This window comes from Eumetopias jubatus, unplaced genomic scaffold (assembly GCF_037043125.1).
Source record: "Eumetopias jubatus isolate StellerSeaLion01/CBP00866 unplaced genomic scaffold, mEumJub1_p1.0 scaffold_4, whole genome shotgun sequence".
In the NCBI taxonomy this organism is placed as follows: Eukaryota; Metazoa; Chordata; class Mammalia; order Carnivora; family Otariidae; genus Eumetopias; species Eumetopias jubatus.
In genome coordinates, this window is record NW_028274810.1 from 150424297 (window position 1) to 150443353 (window position 19057).

A 19057-nucleotide genomic window follows, 5' to 3' on the forward strand; every position below is an offset into this window, starting at 1 on the left:
TTGTCTTTCTAAAAATTGGATTATTTGCATTTTTACTGTTGGGTTGTAAGTGTTCTTCATTCTGGGTATAAAATGCGTATCAGATATATGACTTGTAAATATTTTCTCCCATTCTGTGGATTGTCTTTTCAGTTTCTTGGTCATGTACTTTGGAGCACAAAAGTTTTTCTTTATTCTGATGAAGTCCAACATGCCTATTTTTTTCTTTGTTGCTTGTATGTTTGGTGTTATATCTAAGAAACTATTTCCTAACCCAAGGTCATGAAGTTTTACTCCTGTTTTCTTCTAAGCATTTTATAATTTTAGTATTTACCTCTAGGTCTGTGATTTGTTTAAGTTAAATTTTGTGCATGGTAAACAGGACTTTGATGTAGGAAAGATGTTAAGGTTCAGAGCCAATGGCTGAGAAAGAATTCTTGAGACGTCTTTGGTTTTATTAAAGCACAGGAATAGGACCCGTGGGCAGAAATAGCTGCACGGGGGTCATGAGGAGTGGCTGATTATATCCCAACTTTCAAGTTGGGAGGGGGTTAGGGATAGTGTTAAGTCTCTAAGGAATTTTGGAAGCAAGGTTTCTAGGACCTTGAGGGGACTAGCTATTGTTGGGAAAAGGTCATTTACTATTGTCTGTTGGTGGGTCATATGCTTGGGGGATGATTGCTAACGTGTATCTAGGTGGGGGGGGTGGGTAGAGATAAAGGAAGTTTCCAAAGAAATTTGTATATGTTAAAGTAGACTTACAGGATCCTGGGGGTCAGGCTAAGATTGCCTTTTGCCCTTAGCAAAGTATTAACATAGAGGGAGTTGAGTCCCTAGAGGAATGTCACTGTCTGTTTCAAGGACTTGGCAGTGGGCTGTAGGTAGTAGGGAAATGTAATTTTTCTTTTTGCCTTTGTTTCCCATGTCAGACTTCAATTTTATTCTTTTGCAGCACTATTTTTAAAAGACTATGTTTTCTTATTATCATGCTTGAGCTGGATTATTATCACTATTTAAAAACAGCCTAAAGGTTGCAAGCTATTTTTAATGATATGATTAGAATTAGTGAAACTTGTGTCCTCAAATGCTTGGGGTTAAATTTTGAGTTGGTGTTATTATTATGAGACAGTGGTTTGGAACCATTTAAACTTGATACTCTTATCTATATAAGAGCAATTGCAATATAAAACTAGAGATAAGTTCAGTGCCTGGCACATAATAGGTATTCAGTAAATATTTGCCGAACAAAAATGAATAAATCATATATTATCTGATTGTTTCCTTTGTTACTTTTTAATGGGCATTTAGTTTAGAAAGTAACATATTTAAACAATTATGGTTAAATAAATACAATTATTTTTATAGGTTGATCCTGCATAAATTGCACTAACAGAGAACAAATTCAAATTGGTCTCTTTATATTCATACTCAACTCTAAAATATAGTGAACACATCTCTAACTACTTTTCAGATAATCACTATACAATAAACCATTTGTAAAGTGTGATCTGCAGAAATAATGTTACTATTATTACAGTGGAAAGGGGGTCTTTAATTAAATAAATGTCAGACACATTGGGTCAAGTAAATTTAAATAGGCTTTTCTATTACAGGATTTCTCAGAGCCTTGTTTTTGAAGGTGTGCCTTGTGAAGAAGGGGCATGGGCATGATATGCAACATTTTCTGAGTATATTTGACCAGAGAAACTTAATTCAGTTGAATGTATAACAGACTTAGCAAACCAAGAAACACCTCTTGGAAAAAGCTACCGCAGTGATTTTATTTTGTGGGTATTAGGGCACTGGAGGTCATCCATTTATAATGTTTCCATATACTCTACTTTGAATTCCAGTAAGAAAAAGCAACCAAGAGCATTGTTATTGGTATCTGGAATTGAATTTGCCAGGAATGCAAGCGCAGCTTCCTCAGTAAAGATCTTGCCTTTGGAAACATCTTACCCTTGGCAGCTCTCCAGAGTTCAGACTTGGCAGCATCAAGGACACAGCACAAGGTGTGTTTATTTGATTTAACATTTGGCAAAAGGTGTTTTGACTTGTGGTTTGTTTTCTTTCACTTGTTTTTCTTGTTTTGGTTTGTTTGCTTCTGGCAATGAACTTGAGTTTGGAATGTAGTTCTTTCTTATGGAAGACTGTATTACAATGGGGGAATGATTTTACTTATTTTTTTTTTTTTGTCGTATTTGAGCAAATCCAAGTAAATAAAGCAAGATCCATAGAGCTATAAATCTATATCTGATTTATTTTTTAAATCATTTAATATTATTGTCTATTAAGATTTGTTTCTACTTTAAATACTTGATCTCTCTTATGTTTGATACACTATGATACTTTGGTACATTGCTATATTTTGGTAGTTATATTTGGATTATAATCAATGTCTCTATATAGTAGGTAATGAACAGATTAAGACCTTCATAAAATGTCATTCAATGTCATTTTTAATTTTTCTTGATTAATTGGTATATCTGCGTTCACCTGTTTTGTGGGAAGAGGAAATGTTATACCATCAAAAATATGGGCCCTGTCCTCTTCTACCTCTTCCTCTGCTCAGAACTTTTCAATGGCTCTCTGTTTCACTCAAGATAAAAGCTAAAGCTCTTAAACTGGCCTATATGTCCCTGCAAGAGATGGTTCCTTGTTACTGCTCTAATCTCATCTCTAATCACTCACTTGCTCAGCCATACTGGCTTCTTTGTTGTTCTCTGAACATGCCGGGCATGTTCCCATCTCAGGGTTTTTATACTATTCTCTCTACTGAATTGCTCTTCCCTAGATATTCCCTAGATATCTGCATAGCCCATTTATTTACTTTCCTTTTGGTCTTTATTAAAAGATCACCGTTTAAATGAGATCTAACCTGGTTACCATCCAAATATCCCTGCTCTATATTTTCTACTTAGCATTTATCACTATATAATAAACTATATATTTTATACTTATTTGTCTTGCTTATTGTCATTATCCTTCACAAGAATATCAGTTCCTATGAGTGCAGGTGTTTTTGTTTGCTCTGATTTTACTCTGTCTCTAGCAACTAGAGTAGTTCTTGGTCCTTGATGAGTGAATGAATGAATGACCAGTTAATTTAGCAAACATGGTAAGTGTCTCACTTACCATGAGTGAGGCACTATGCTAATTGGTGACCCTACATGTGGTGTCCAAATGGAGTGTCTCTTCATCGGTGGGGGGTGATGATTGGGTAGAAGCCGTGGCATAGGAGGTGAAAGAATTCACCTGAGGCAGAACAAAGGAGACAGAAGTTTATTGAATATATTGCAAGGGAGAGGTGGGCAGAACAGCAGAGGAGAGGCTTTCTGCAACGAGGTGTGAGTGGAGGCTGTTTTTAAAGAGGGAAGGTGAGGAGGTATGCCCTCCTATGGAATTCTCTGTTTTGGTATCTGTGCCTAATTGTAAGTAGCCGTTGGTCAGTTAGGGCCTAATGGGTATTTTGAGGTGGGTCTCCTGATGGGCCTTTCGATATTCCATTGCTCAAGCCTGTTTGCCTAAAAGCTGCCTCTGCAATACAGGGATGAAATACACAGTTCCTGCCCTCAGAAGTACTGTTTGAAGGGAGATGGATGGTTACAGCAGCCATCTTACTACAGTGTTGTGTTGTGATGAGAGTATGAATACAAAGCTATCATCACGTGGAGAAACAGCATTTGAATCAGACTGTGTTGGGCTCATAGAAGGCTTCCTGAGAAAGGTAACCTCTTTTTTTTTTTTTATCAGCTGGAATAGCCTAGGTTATGCTGTAGGAACAAACAAGCCCAATTCACAGTGTCTTAGCACAACAAATGTTTATTTCTCACAGAGACTACATGTCCAAAATGTGTTGGTAGGAAAGCTCATGTACTTCCATGATCCAGATGCAGCAATGGGAAGAGAGTGGCTAATTATGTACTGGTATTTAGAGTTTTATTGATCAAAACAAATTTCAAAAGGGGGACTGTGAAGTGCAATATCGTCTCTACCCAGAGGGAGAGGAAAATTGGAAGATATGTGAGTAGAATTAATGAATGCTATACCTTTCTACTGTTTTAAAGGAGTATAAGATATCTAGGTAAAGAAGTATTTGAAAGTATTTCAGAGAAAGGAAGAGCATGGGCAAAGGCAGTAAGCTGTTACGTAGTGTGATAATTTCAGGGAACTGTATGTAATTCAGAGTAGTTAGAGCACAGTGTTGGTGTTGGATAAAGATAGGTTAAAGAGATGGGGGGAGAACAGGGGTTAGATTATACCAAACTATGGGATTAGAACTCCATCCTAAAGGACATAGGGAAACACTGAATGATATAATATACTTCAGGGGAATTTCTTGATTAAACTTAATTTATGAAAGATTATTCTAGAAGCAGTATGGTTTTAGGGGAGCAAGACCAGAAACAGTAAGACCAATTAGGATACTAATGCAGTAACGCTGGTGAGACTGCAGATGAAGGCAATGACAGAGAAAATGATAAAGGAGCGGAACAAAGGTAAAAAGGCAGGGAAAGTATATACATGGGGGTGGACTCCGGGGCACAGAGGGAGCCTTGGTGGAAGACAGGACACTTCATCCACTGAGATTATAGTAGAGGTAATGGCATGAACAGTGTCCATACCTTAGCATGTGTGTGTGGATTTATGTGTTTGGTGTGTGTATAAATGTGGATGTTGGTGTGTGAGAGAATGAGTTAGAATAAGCTTGCAAGTGAGCGATTCTTACCTAGTGATCTGTATTTTCTTTGTGACTTGGGAAACCAGCTCACGTGCCTAGAATAAAATGAAGGTGGGTGGAAGACTTCAGGAGAGTCCTGAAAATTGTAATGGCTACTGAGTCCAATGGGACATACAACCAACTTGGGGTAGAGAGGTTGCTGGGAAGTATTATGCACTTGTGAAAAATCAGATTATACATTTTACTGCAGGAATTGCTTTGGGAAGCTCAGTTGCTTTTTCTTTAAATTGTTTAGAGTTCAGTAATAATTAAAAAATATACATTTGAAAAGACTTTTGTGTATGCTGCTAAAATTAGAGGGACTCATGAGATATAATCTAATTCCAGCCCCCAAATTTTGGTTAATGTGCTAATAAGGACCCAATTATTTCATAACAGAGGGAATACAGATTTCTAAGGTAGTTACCCAGTGCTTTTATAAAGTCATTCTTTTATGATATACTTTAAAAGAGAGTAGTATAATGTGACAGTGAAGTTTAATTTTTGAAAAGAAGATAGAGAAATGATTGGTATACTTGTGATATTTTTCTTAAAGATTTTAGAAGACATTGCTTGGAATGTTCTATAATTTAAAGGATATTCTAAAGTCATGTTTCTTGTTTGCCATTGTGTATTAGACCCGTGGTTAAAATATTTGGGATGCTGGGGTGCCTGGGTGCCTCAGTCGGTTGAGTATCTGCCTTTGGCTTGGGTCGTGATCCCGGGGTCCCGGAGAGCCTGCTTCTCTCTCTCCCTGTGCCTCTCCCCCTGCTTGTGCTCTCTCTCTCTCTCTGTGGTCCAATGGATAGGTAAATGAATCTTTTAAAAAAATATTTGGGATGCTATATTTATTATTGCAAATTAAAATTTTGAGACCTTGTTGATAGAATCAGTTTTATATAATATCAGACTGTTTCCCTAAGAGAACCATACTGACCTGCTCCAATGCATGTGGTGGGAATATAGATACATATGGATATAGATATATAAATTTCATATATGTAAACTTAGTACAACTTAGTACAACTCCTGAGGAGGGAATAACAAAGAATTGATGGGAATGTTGACCTGAAAAGATTCCTTTCTTAGGTTGGAGGGTAATTTGGAACTCTTGACAAAAATTAGAGATAACAGTTATTAGTTTTAAAACTGGGGACTAGTGTTTAAGTCTGTTTGTTTGTTTTTTAGAAGCCTACCATTTTACAAAGTATTTGTGAGTACTGATTATGTGCATATACTGTAAGCATGAAAGTGGTGCTGTCTTTGGAATTTCCAATGCTTACTGACAATAAAAGAGCATGTGCAATTTGGCATCTTAAAAGTTAATCCAAAGATACTTTTGTTGAAGCCACTTAGCTGATACTAGAAGATAGTTAGGAGACCAAATAGTAGCAGAAAAGTATACAATTTATATGTAATTAAGTTAATACAGGCATAGTATATTCTGAGGCAATTCTTATACTCTTAAGAACCTTAACTATAAAGGAGCTCATTTACTTTTTAAATGAATGTGAGTTCATCAAGTTCAGGGTCTTTTTGTTGTTGTTGTTTATAAAAACCATTTGGACTGTGTGGCACCTCAACAGTGAGTAACTGATTAAACCAGCATGACGTAATGATACTAATAACATTTAATGAACACTTACTATGTGAGAAGCACCATGTTAAGTACTTTATATATTTAGCTATTTAATTTAGTGCTCACAACAGCAGTATGGGATAGGCATTCTTACTGTGCCCATTTTAAAAATGGTAAGTGAGCTTAGCTTGGTAAACAACTAAAAAGTGATAGAACCAGAAAGGAAATGAATTAAAATAGAGAAGAGTTAACCCATCCTTTATCAGGCTCATATTCTATAAGAGGTAGAGAACTTATAGTAATATTTTAAAACTCAAAGCATTTTTAATTGTTTATGATAACTAACCATAAAATATGGATGATTTAACTTAATGTTCTGAAAAATATTTACTCAAAAACATGTACTGAGTGTCTACTGTGTGCCACAGTTTTCTAATTGTTTCAGACTCTTAGTATATAAAAACAAAGATCCCTACTCTTGTGGTACTATGTTCTAGTGGATGGAATTCAGAAAATAAACAGTAGAGTAAATTTAATATGAAAAAGCCTTTTTAAATATATTTAAATAGTTGATAGATCTAAGGTAAAACAACTTTTCTGTTGCAACACTGATAATCTAATTGTTCCCATCATTTTGTAGTGCCTACATCAAATCATGAAAAGGATGAAATATTGATTGTTATGAAATGGTCATATATTTTAAATAATTAATTGGAGATTAAATATTATTGACCATTATTTTGAAGACATCTCTCCCTCTTCTCTCTCCTTATACACTGAAGATACAGCATTCCAAGAAAGCAATTAAATGTCATTTGTCATTTGTAAAAGAACTTTGTTTTGTATAATTACAGACCTGGGTGATCTATGGCTAAAATGGAATGAAAGTGACTTAAAAAAAGTCTCCAGACATATTTTTCCTATGAAGGACACATTTAAGTGTAGTCTTAGCACCGTAAAATAACAGGAAATGCTCATGGATTGAAGATTCAATTTTGCTCTTTTTGTTCAGCTATATCGGTGTGTCTTTATGTGTGTATGAGAAAAAGAGGAAGGGAGAGAATAAATATGAGAATGAATTATGTCAGGGCTTCCTAGGTGCCTTTGTTACAGTAGCTTTTCAGAATCCTACCACTGTAATTCCAGGAATTGGCTAAACATTTACATATATTGTTAAAATAGAGGACGCTCTTTCTCTGTCTTGGGTTTCTTCTACTTTCTCTTAAGCGATCTTAGTTTTGCTATACAGGATCTTCCTTTATGTATGCATCTCCAGTAGACCACTCTGCACTGTTCTATTTGGTAGGCCATCTTTCATTAATTCTCTCTTATGAATGCTTTAAGGAGTTAAATAATGGATACGGTTTATGGACTTCATTATTGAAGTAGTAATGATGTGGTACAGTGAAAAATTAAAATGTTCAATCACAAGGTCATTAACAAAGAATGAAAAATAATTAAGGGCAAAAGAAGAAAGAAGGTTTTAAGATAAAATCCAAACTTGAGTATAAGAAGATCACTGTGTTGAGAGAGACATTGGAAAGATTTTTGCAGAGGATAGAATCTGTATTAAAAGAAAAGTCCAGTTCTGTTAGTAACTAGATTTTTGCATAGAAGAGATAACATGGAAGTCTTTGGCACAGGCTGTAAAAAGGTTTTGGAAAAAGTAGAGGTAACAAAAGTGACAAATGTAGTTAAAAAATGAAGAGTAAGGAGTGTGATGCATTAAGGAGAAATATGGTCCCATCAGAAATTATGATTATGGCCAATAAATGTGAAAAAGTTTGAGAACATTTTTTTCTTTATTAATTGCTTAAGGCATTTTATTCATAGACTAAGAGTTGCTTACTTTCATGAAATCCTGTTTTCTGATCTGAGCTAAACAGGGCAAGTTAAAAAGCAGGGGCTCAGAGGAGTTCATAGCCTTTTTACTACATTCATTTTTAAATGCCTTATTTGAAAGAGGATGTCCTAGTTTATGATTTTCATATTTTTTTCCCTTTTAGAAAGAGGCAGATGGTATGAAAACTGGACTCCTTTATTTAAAGGGAATGTTGATATTTATAACCAAGCTTATCTCCAGCAAGATTTGTTTTTTGCAGCTGTTCCAGGTTGGAAAAAAATATTATATTAAAGCCCTAGCTTGTTTTTCTTTCCATATTTGGGGGGGGGGAATCTTCAGAATGTGAAAAAGTGATGTTTGATTTTAAACATGAATGCAATGTAAACTGTGATTTTTTTCCTTCTATATGTGAATTTTCTGTTTGCATGCTGTGATGATATTACTCTTTTTGTTTCACTGATCTATTTCCTAGATAGATCACACTTGAAAAATAATTTACTCATCATTTTCATATCAGAGTATTCTAAAAAGTGTAGTAGATTTTTATTAAGAGTTAGCCTATTTTATTAAACAAACCATTTTCTAATTTTCTATTTTGTTATTTTAGTCATTTTCTTTCTGCGCAGACCATCTTCTTCACTGGGAAATTAAGGTTTTGTTTTGTTTTGTTTTGTTTTGTTTTAATAGTTATGTTATTTAACATCAGATATATATTTTTCCTTTTAATTTTCTTTGCTTCTATTTTTAATAGAAGCTGCTGGACATTTCTGTGGACATAGTTTAGTAAGTTCTTTTTAACAATTTAATTGAAAATTAATTTTATTTTATGCCTAAACTTAATACACAGACCTGTCTATTTGGGCACATGACAACACCAGAATGAATATCTATGCTTGTACACACATAAAGCCTTTGTACATATTTGTTCTGTATATGCACCCACACATACACATTTTTTCATAAAGAAGGGTGTTTTTGTAGTAAATATATTGATTTATTGTGAATAAATCTGGTTACTGATTTATGTAGAGATAATTTACATAGATTGCTTGTCAAATTAAAGCAAGCCCCACTGTTTATCTTCTTGAATATGAAATTTTATGCAAATTATGATTGTCAGACTTATATATTTTTTCTTTTTAATAATTGAAACCAAAACTTTTATTTAAAAGTTTTTATTGTTGGGGCACCTGGGTGGCTCAGTTGGTTAAGTGTTGAACTCTTGATTTGGGCTCAGGTCATGATCTCAGGGTGGTGGGATAGAGCCCTGTGCCAGGCTCTGCGCTCAGCACGGAGTCTTCTTGTCCCTCTCCCTCTACTCCTCCACCTCCCACCCATGGTCATGCTCTCTCTCTCTCTCAAATAAATAAATAAATAAAATCTTAAAAAAAAGTTTTTATTGCTTGTCTTTCAGCACTTACAGTTAAACTATTTATTCTAATGTCATGAAGACTAGCATATTGCTAAATCTTTGAAATAAACCATTACTAGTGCAAACAATTTATTTCCAGAGAGTATCTGACTATTTTCTGAGTATACCCTTTAAACTTCAATCTTTAATTCACAAAATTATCACTCTCTCTCTTTAATTACATAGAACATGAATACGTTTTAATTGATTTTATCAGTTCAGTTTATTACACATCTTTTATTATTTCCTTAGTCTTTATAATGATACAGTTAAAAGTGTTAAGTGAAGGATATGGGAATTCTTTGTTGGTTATCACTTCTCTCTATCTTTTTATAAGGAATGCTTTTCATGCTAGTATGACAGTTCATTGCATAAATGCCATTCTTTCCTTGCAGGAGTGTTTGCCTAAGGTAGGTTTAGTAAAAATTTAAATGCAATTCTCAAAATTAAGAAACAAATTGACATGAAACAGTGAAAGGTGTTAGCATTCTGTTGCTCTGTCTTCTCACCATGTAACAAAACAAGTGGTTCTACAGAAGGTATGAAACTGTGCAAGTAAAAATCATGCACGTCACTATTCCTGGTTTTCATGTTATTGCTGCATGTTCCCAATGGATACCTATATGAGTGAGGATTTGAGGACCATGTGACTGGGGTTGTCTATATTCATTTTCTACTCCTTTAGCCAGGAGATCCAAAGTATGTTTTTCAAATTATTTGAAAATAATAAAGATGAAAAGATGTTTTTTTAATCAGTAGCTTACATATCTGAATGACATATAAGTTCAGATACAAAGATCTGGGGCAGAAATTAAATGAACTCTTTTATTATATGACATGGCTGAGGGAGATGCTATGTTTACTCATATAAATATAGAAGCAACAGTGTATAAAAGAAAATGAAATAAAATATATTTGTAAACTATATTAAAATAATTGACTTTTTTAATTCAAAAAACATTTATGTATTTCCTGTGCTTGTGGCCTTTCATTATGAACATCAGTGATCATCATTCTATTTGTTCATGGGGGCAAATAGCAAATTGCTGACAATAATCATTCCCTTTTGGAAATATCTTCTAGAGGACCTGCTTCAGAGGTAAAATGTTAACTTATCTGAAGGAGGATTTTATCAACACTGTTGAAAATTGGCCAGTGGGAAAGAGAGAAAACCTGCAGAGTACTAATGCCATTTTATGGTAGAATAAAAATTGATTCTAAAATAGAAGCCACTAAAACATATGTTAATATAGTGACATTTTAACTTTTTAATAAGAATACAGTTTAGGAAAGGATTTAACATTCTTTTGCCTTTAAAAATAATTACTAGTAATAACCTGCATAGCTATGTTTAACTGATTCAATGATTAGATATCAGATGACCCTTTTCCAGGTATATATTAATTAATTTTCTATTGCTGCATAACAAATTACCATAAAGTTGGTGACTTAAAGCAACAACCATTTATTAGTTCCCAGTTTTGTAGGTCAGAAATCCATGTGGCCTGGCTAGATTCTCTGCTCAGGGTCTTACAAACCTGAAATCATACCAGAATGTTCAAGGCTCTGTGGAAGAATCTACTTCTAAACTCATATACTTTGTTGGCTGAATTTAGTTTCTTGTGGTTGTAGGACTGAAGTCCTCCTTTCCTCTTAGCTAACTGACCTCCTTCAGGCCACTCATATGTCTTGTCACATTGCCCTATCCAGCAGTGGAGAGTTTCTCAGGCATCAAATCCCTTTTAGTTTGAGTCTTTCTAATTTCTCTGACCTCTAAACCAAGATTTAAAGTGCTCTTATTATTAGATGACTCCCAGCTCGATAATATCCCTATTTTAAAGTCAACCGATACAGACATTAATTAAATCTGTGAAACTTCTTTTGCCATTTAATTTAACATAATCATAGAAGTTATATTTCATCATATTCACAGATTCCACCCACACTCAAACTTTGATTTACTATGTGCTCCAAGATCACCTCATTATTTTTGTAGCTAATACGAGGTCTTTCTTGCTTTACCCACTTAACATTTTTGTATTTACATTTGACATACCACTTCCTACATCTCTGCCATTATTATCATAGTTTTTTCTTATCTGGGTTTAGAACAGGATAGACATAGGGAATCCACACACTGAGATTTCTATTTTTGAAAAGCAACTTGTGAATATTCCAGGCAAAATTACTCTGGGTCTCTATTGGGCATGCAAAACTGTTTTTGAGAAACCACACAGTATCCCAGTTAATTGCAAAAAGCTGTAATATATTTAGGAATTGATGTGACAGAAATATAGGAATGAATTATCTTATAAGGTAATCAGACAACAGATTTTGAGGTACAGGTTAAGCTTGGGTGCAATACTAGGGGGACATGACAAAAGAAAAACAGTGTAAAGAAAGACAAATACAAGGTGGTTACTGAGCTGGCCACAGCTGCATTAGAAAACATAGACTTGTTTAGTCAAGTGGGGAATCTCCAGACATGCTGTACAGAACCAATTACAGTTGACCCTTGAACAACATGGGTTTGAACTGTGCATTTAAAATATGTGGATTTTTTTTTCAATAAATACAGTATTTTTTTCTTTTTTTTAAATTATGTTATGTTAGTCACCATATGGTACATCATTAGTTTTTGATGTAGTGATCCATGATTCATTGTTTGTGGGACTAAAGTATTTTTTCTAGCTTACTTTATTGTAAGAATACTGTATATAATACATATAACATACAAAATATGGATTAATTGACTGTTTATACTGTTTATATTATTGGCAAGACTTCCATTCAACAGTGAACTATTAGTGTTAAGTTTTGGAGGAATTAAAAGTTATACATGGATTTTTGATTGTGTGGGTTGGCACCCCTAACCCCTATGTTGTTCAAAGGACAACGTAGCTGAACTGAGGAAGAGAAAGAAATTTATCTGCCTGCATCTTCCTCTCCTTTGTTTCTCATTGGTCATCTTCTCTTTTGTTTCTCATTGGTCAAAGCTCATCTCATGGTATGTTAAATGTCCTTGTACTTTTCAGATTGTTGTTAGGGAAGTCAAATCTCACACTGTGTGCTCTGGGGCTTCATTAGAATCTTGGAAGTGGTGGGAGGAGCCAGGCTTTCTTTGGGTGTTGGAATAGGTATTCCTTTGACTGTGGAGGTGGTAGTGGAAGCTGTGCTTTTGCCTTTACACCCAGAGGAAGTCAAGACAGTGGTAGTAGATGATGAGTTTTGAAGGTAATGGCAGGTGTTGACCATTGGGCAAGGACTGAGGCTATATATAGTAAGCAGTGAATCTGGGGAGGTACATAAGTTGGGTCTAACATAGGATGATTTATAGCAATTGCATCTGGATAACTTCTTTAAAGATTGTTTGTCATATGTAAATGTGCCTTTGATAGTACCTAGGCCACAGTTGGAACTCATTGAATGTTTGTAAAGTTTAATTTTTATGTAATCCTTGGTTCTTAGAGTCTCTTCAAAATTTGGATTGTTTTTCATTGATAGGGAAATAATTCAATCATAATTAACATGAGAAACAATGGATATCATTTCTTTGGATACCTTTGTTAATTGAGTCTTAGAGTTGTACTGAAAAGCATTGATCTTATGGATATGTTGCTTTTCAAATGTGAGTATTCAACCAGGTCAGTATTCTTTACTGGTGTAGACAAAAGCCAGTTGTCTAAATTTCACACAATTACAGCATAATTCAGATTAGAATTATATTACAAATATTGGAAAAATATTTTCTTATTGTCACTTATTTTGTTGTCATTGTTAGCAAGATCAGGGTAGGGTAGAACCCAGGTTCTCTCAGAAGGCCAGTTGAATGTCCAAAGAACCCCGACTAGGATAAAACAAACAGACACCTAAGCACATCAGACTAAATTGTTGAAAACAGGGATAAAATAAATCTAAAATAGTCACAGCAGGGGATGTATATGAAGTAAGGACAAAAATACATTTGAAGAGTGTTCTTCAGTACTATGCCAACCAGAAGACAAAGGAGTGACATCTTTCAGTACTGAAAGAAAGAAAATAGATTTCTATACCCAGCAAAAATATTCTTGGAACATGAAAGACAAACACTTTGTATCTAAGAAAATAGCTGAGAGAATTTGTTGCCAAAAGCTTGCACTGCAAGAAATGTTAAAGGAAGTTCTTCAGGAGAAAGGAAAATGAAACATCAATCTATACAATGAATTAAGAGAAGTGGAAATAGTAACTATGTTGGTAAATATGAAAAACATTTTTCTCACTTCTAAAAATTTTAAAAATATACTTGATTGTTTAAAGCAAATATATTGGCTATGACTTATTTATTATACATGTAGCTGTAACATGTAACTGTATGCATGAAATTTATGTTTCGGGGTAGTGTGAGCTTTTAATGTTAAGTCATATTAAACTCTTAAGTCAAATTAAGCAGACCCAGCATTGGCAGTGTAGCTGTAACTTTCTGATGTTAGTAAAAACAAAATTGGCGACTTGAAATGAAATCATGCCAAGGTTTAGATACACTTGTCTTAAGATATTAATGACACACTTCAAAAACACTGATAAGAAGTGTCCAGATTCTCAGATGTTTGTTGTGTGAGTTTTGTTTAGTTGTGTGTATTTTTTTTTTTTCAGTGAATGTCTGGCACGTTGCAATCCTCAAACATGTGGTTATCTTTGTTGCATTGGCATATTCAGTGACTTGTACATTCAGCAGTAGCGTTTGAGCAAGTTTTATCAGCAAGCAATATTTTCAGTTAGTAAATAAGGTTTCAAAAATCACGTAAGAATGGATTTAAACTTGTGAATGTAAAGATTGAACTTCAAGTCACTGTAGCTTTAGTAATTGCTTATTGTGTTAGGTTAGATGCTAACATTGCATGTGCTGTGCATATTCTGATTTTATTAAAACAAAAAGTTGAACTGCACAGCCACCTTTGCTGTTGTCAATTGTGGTTTATTATAGGTGAAAATAAAGTTGTGCTCTTGCCTGAAAAAAAAAAATAATGGCCCAAAAGATTGGGGAAGGGGAATGGAAGTTTACTGTTGTAAAGCCTTACATAATATGTAATGTAGTAGCAGATTATTTGAAGATAGACTATGATAAGCAATATATGGACATTATAAATTCTAAAGTGACCACTAAAAATGCAAAACAAAGAGGAATAACCACAGATTAAAGGGGAAGGTAGAATAGAATACTAAAATATGTTCAATTAATCACAAAGCAGCAGGTAAAGAAGAACAAGGAAAAGAATAGATGGAACAAATAGAAAATAAATTACATGATAGTGGATATAAACACAAACATAATTCCATTAAATAAAGTGATCTTCATGCTCCCATTTATTTATTTATTTACTTATAAAAAGATTTATTTATTTATTTGTGGGGGAGGAAGGGCAGAGGGAGAGAGAAACTCAAGCAGACTCCATGCTGAGTGCAGAGCTTGATGCGGGGCTCAGTCTCAAGACTCTGAGATCATGACCTGAGCCAAACCCAAGAGTCAGTTGCTTTAAACCAAATATTCTCAGATTGGGTAAAAAAGCAAGATCCAATTGTATGCTATTTACAGATCCAATTAAATACCTCTGTGCAAGCAATCTCAGTTGTATCTGTCTTCCTTGTTTGTACCAGATAACCAAAGAATTTGATATTTTGATGTTTATTATTAAGAAGCATGAATATATATATTATATATACTATATATTTTCCCTAAATAGTATCAGCTATTGATTTGAATGTTTATTTATTTATTTGAGAGAGAGAGAACACGAGTGGGGGGTCAGGCAGTGGGAGAGGGAGAAGTAGACTCTCCACTGAGTAGTGAGTCCTACCTGGGGCTCAATCCCAGGACCCTGAAATTAATGACCTGAGCTGAAGCAGATGCTTAACTGAGTCACCCAGGCGTCCCTTGAATGTTTTAAAATGTTATGTAAATGTATTAACAGGTGTATCATTGCCCACAGATTTTTTTTAAAGATTTTATTTATTCATTTATTTTAGAGAGAAAGAGAGAGTGAATGGGGGGTTGGGGGAGAGGAGCAGAAAGGGAGGGAGAGGTAGGGAGAAAGAATCCCGAGCAGACCCTGTGCTGAATGCAGAACCCCAGGTGGGGTAGATCCCACAACCTGAGCCAAAACCAAGAGTGGGGTGCTCAACCGACTGAGCCACCTAAGTGCCCTTCATTGCCCACACATTTTAACTGCACTGTATTTCATTGATGAATGAATTGTGGTGTACATATAGGACTTTGGATTTTTTTTTCACTTTTTTTAATTTTTGCTGTTATTAAGTAGCCTTTTTAGGTATTTTGTTCACATAGAGGATTGTTTCTCTAATTCATATAATCAGCAGTGGAATTGATGGTGCTGGTATATACATATCTTAGATTTTACTAGACATTCTGTAGCACTCCCCAAAATGCTCATTAATTACTCTTACTTTATTGTAATAATCTAATCTCTTAAGGAAGTTCCATAAGAGGTTGCATATATTTTATAGGTATTCATATTTATAGATATTTAAAAAAAATTATTGCTACAGTAATTATGATTTTTGTGTATAGACTTTATAAATTGTAACTTTGCTGAGCTCTTATGAAGAATCTTGTACAGATTCTAATAATTTGCCTGTAGCTTTTCTCTGCCCCTCCCCAGTTGTATTATTTGTGAATAATAACTTTTTTTTCCTTTCAATCCCTATGTCCTGTCTTCCCTTGTCTCACTGTATTGCCTGGATTTCTGATTACAGTGATTAACTTTGTCTTGTTCATGATTTTCACTATTAAGGATAATCTTTTCTTTGTTTGCTACCTGTCAACAGAGTAAGAAGGTTCTTTTCTATTGCTATTTCCTTCCTTTGTCTCCTTTCTCTCCTCCCTCCCTTCGTTTCTTCTTTCTCTCACTCTTTAAGAATCAGTGGACATTGAATATAACTTTTTTTTCCTGTATCTGTTGAGGACTTCCAATTTTTTTTCACCTTAAATCAGTTAACATGGAGAATATTACTAGTGTATTATCTAGTGATAAACTATCCTTTCATATTAGCCCAGCTTTATTGTGGTAAATTTTGTTATTATGATTATACATATTGTATTTATTTTCTAATATTATATTTAGGATTTTTATCTCTCTCTTTATAAGTGAGTTGGACCTATGATTTCTCATTCTCATAATGTCCTTGCCTTGGTGCCTTGGTGTCATTGTAAGGGTTTGTTAGCCTCATGAAATAAGTTGAGAAGTGTTGTACCTATTTGTATTTTTCAAAATAGCTTATCATTTTGTGGGTCTGTTATAGCCTGTTTATATGGATTTTCTGTCTCTTGAATGGTTAATAGAATTTACCTATAAAACTATCCAGTCTTGTTTTTGTTTTGTGTGTATATCTTTTACTTTTTAAGGGTAGATTTTAAAAACTGATTGATTCCTTTAAATGAATTTTGTTCTGCTCAGTTTTATGCTACCGTTACCTTCTTGAACTGGTATTAGTAAATCTGTTTTCTAAGAAATGATATTTTATATTAGTTTTTAAATTTATTGATAAGAAGTTTTTTTTACAGTATCCTCTTGTTAATAGCATTAGTTGATGAATGTTTAGCTATGTTCCCTCATACATTTCTAATACTTTTGTACCTTTTTTCTTGTTCTATCACAAGAGTTTTTTCCATGTTCTTATTTTTCAAAAGATCAGCTTTTGTCTATGTTGATCATCTCCTCTCTTTTGCATCTTTGTTTCATTGTTTATTGCTGTTAGTTTATTTAGTTATTTTATCACTCCTTGTAATTTGGGAGACTTTACTCCTTTTTTTCCTAGTGTTTTCTTTTTAGTTAAATTATAAATATAATACATAAAACAACATGACACAAGAGTGTTAGATGTTCAGTTTTCACAAAATGAACACTCATGTAAACAGAACCCTGTAATTTCTTGGTAGTTTGCAGTTGAAATGTTTTAATCTCAGTAATCCATAACATTGCTGGGAATGTAAAGTCTTTTATTGCTTTTTAACTATTCTAAATCTATATCTTCCATATTTTCACTTGATAGCTCTTCTTTAATTATTTCTTTTTTGTGAAACTGAATGCTCTTAGGTCAGCTATCAAGCAATACTTTGACATCTTTTTAAATGAAATGCCTTATAAAAGGCATTACAGGGGCACCTGGTTAGCTCAGTCAGTTAAGCCTTGAACTCTTGGTTTTGGCTCATGTTGTGATCTCATGGGTCATAGATAGAGCTCTGTGGTGTGGCTGCATACTCAGCAGGGAGTCTGCCCCAGTGATTCTTTTCTTCTGCCCCCTCTCACTCTCTCTCTCCAGTATAAATAAATAAATCTTAAAAAAAAGGCATTATATATTTGATAGAATAGAAATTAAGGAATAGGCAATGGGAGATAGAACCCAGTACAAAGTAGAATATGGTTTTCTCATTTGTGTTTTGGTTCATATCTGGGGTATTTTTCTCTATTGATCCATTGTTATAGAAATATATATATATATGTATATATATATATATATATGTATATATATATACACACACACACACACACACACTTTCGGGGGCCTCTGGGTCACACAGTTGGTTAAGCATCCAACTCCTGGTTCTGGCTCAGGTCATGATCTCACTGTCATGAGATTGAGCCCCACGCCGGGCTCTGCGCTCAGCATGGAGTCTGCTTAAGACTCTCTCTCCCTTTGCCTCCCCCTTTATCTCTCTCTCTCTCTAAATCTTTTAAGAAGAATAAATTTACTTTTGTATTTTTGCACTTTTTTCTCTATATTTATTGTTTCTACATAGTAGAATTATATTAGTTAATAACCCAGTGCTTCTCCCCATTAACCTATTTTCTCAGTTTTTAAACTCAATACTTTTTATTGTATTTCTCCGGCAGTATAGTTTGGTGGTTTTAAAAATGAGCAATTTGCATCATTGTTTATAAATATAAGTTTTAATAACACAATCTGTTTCAAAACTACCAGTCTGAGAAATCCTTATATTAGTAAAACGGTAATGATATAATCACATGAGACTTCAATATAATGAATGCATTTAATGCAATTTCTATGAAATTGGATGTGTACTAGTTATTTTTATACTTTTGACACTTATTTACTAATAAAGCTATTTTTTAGTAAGTCATACAGGATTATGAAATTATTAGAAACAAAATAACCAATAAAGCATTCTGATGGTTGCCTTGAGATGTTTATTTCCCCTTATATACTCAGATTAAGTTTACTTCAGTGAACATATCTTTCATTGGTTTTAAAAGATATATTTAAAATATATGTAGTATTATTATTGGGCCTCTCCAATATGCTTGTTTCTACGATTTGTTTGTAGGCATGAAAATACTTATCCTTAACCTGATACATATGATCATGTACACTAGTTTTTTTTAATTTGAAGGAAATTTGGGAATCATTTAAGAAGGGAAATAACATGATTTTGTCAAGGTCATCCATTTTTTTTTTTTTTTTTAAGCCTGGGCCCAACTAAAATTTTATATGTTCTGGCCTGGTATATTA

At 34.0% G+C, this 19057-nt stretch overlaps 1 protein-coding gene across 1 annotated transcript in view; it reads left to right on the forward strand.

Moving 5' to 3' along the window:
• Positions 1-1841: 1841 nt before the first annotated feature.
• The window catches only part of TRIQK (triple QxxK/R motif containing), a 75759-nt gene continuing 58543 nt past the window's right edge, over positions 1842-19057 (forward strand). The window contains exon 1 of the mRNA XM_028111848.2: positions 1842-1991. The gene's annotated coding sequence lies outside the window, so the exon portion shown is untranslated. The remainder of the gene's footprint in view (positions 1992-19057) is intronic.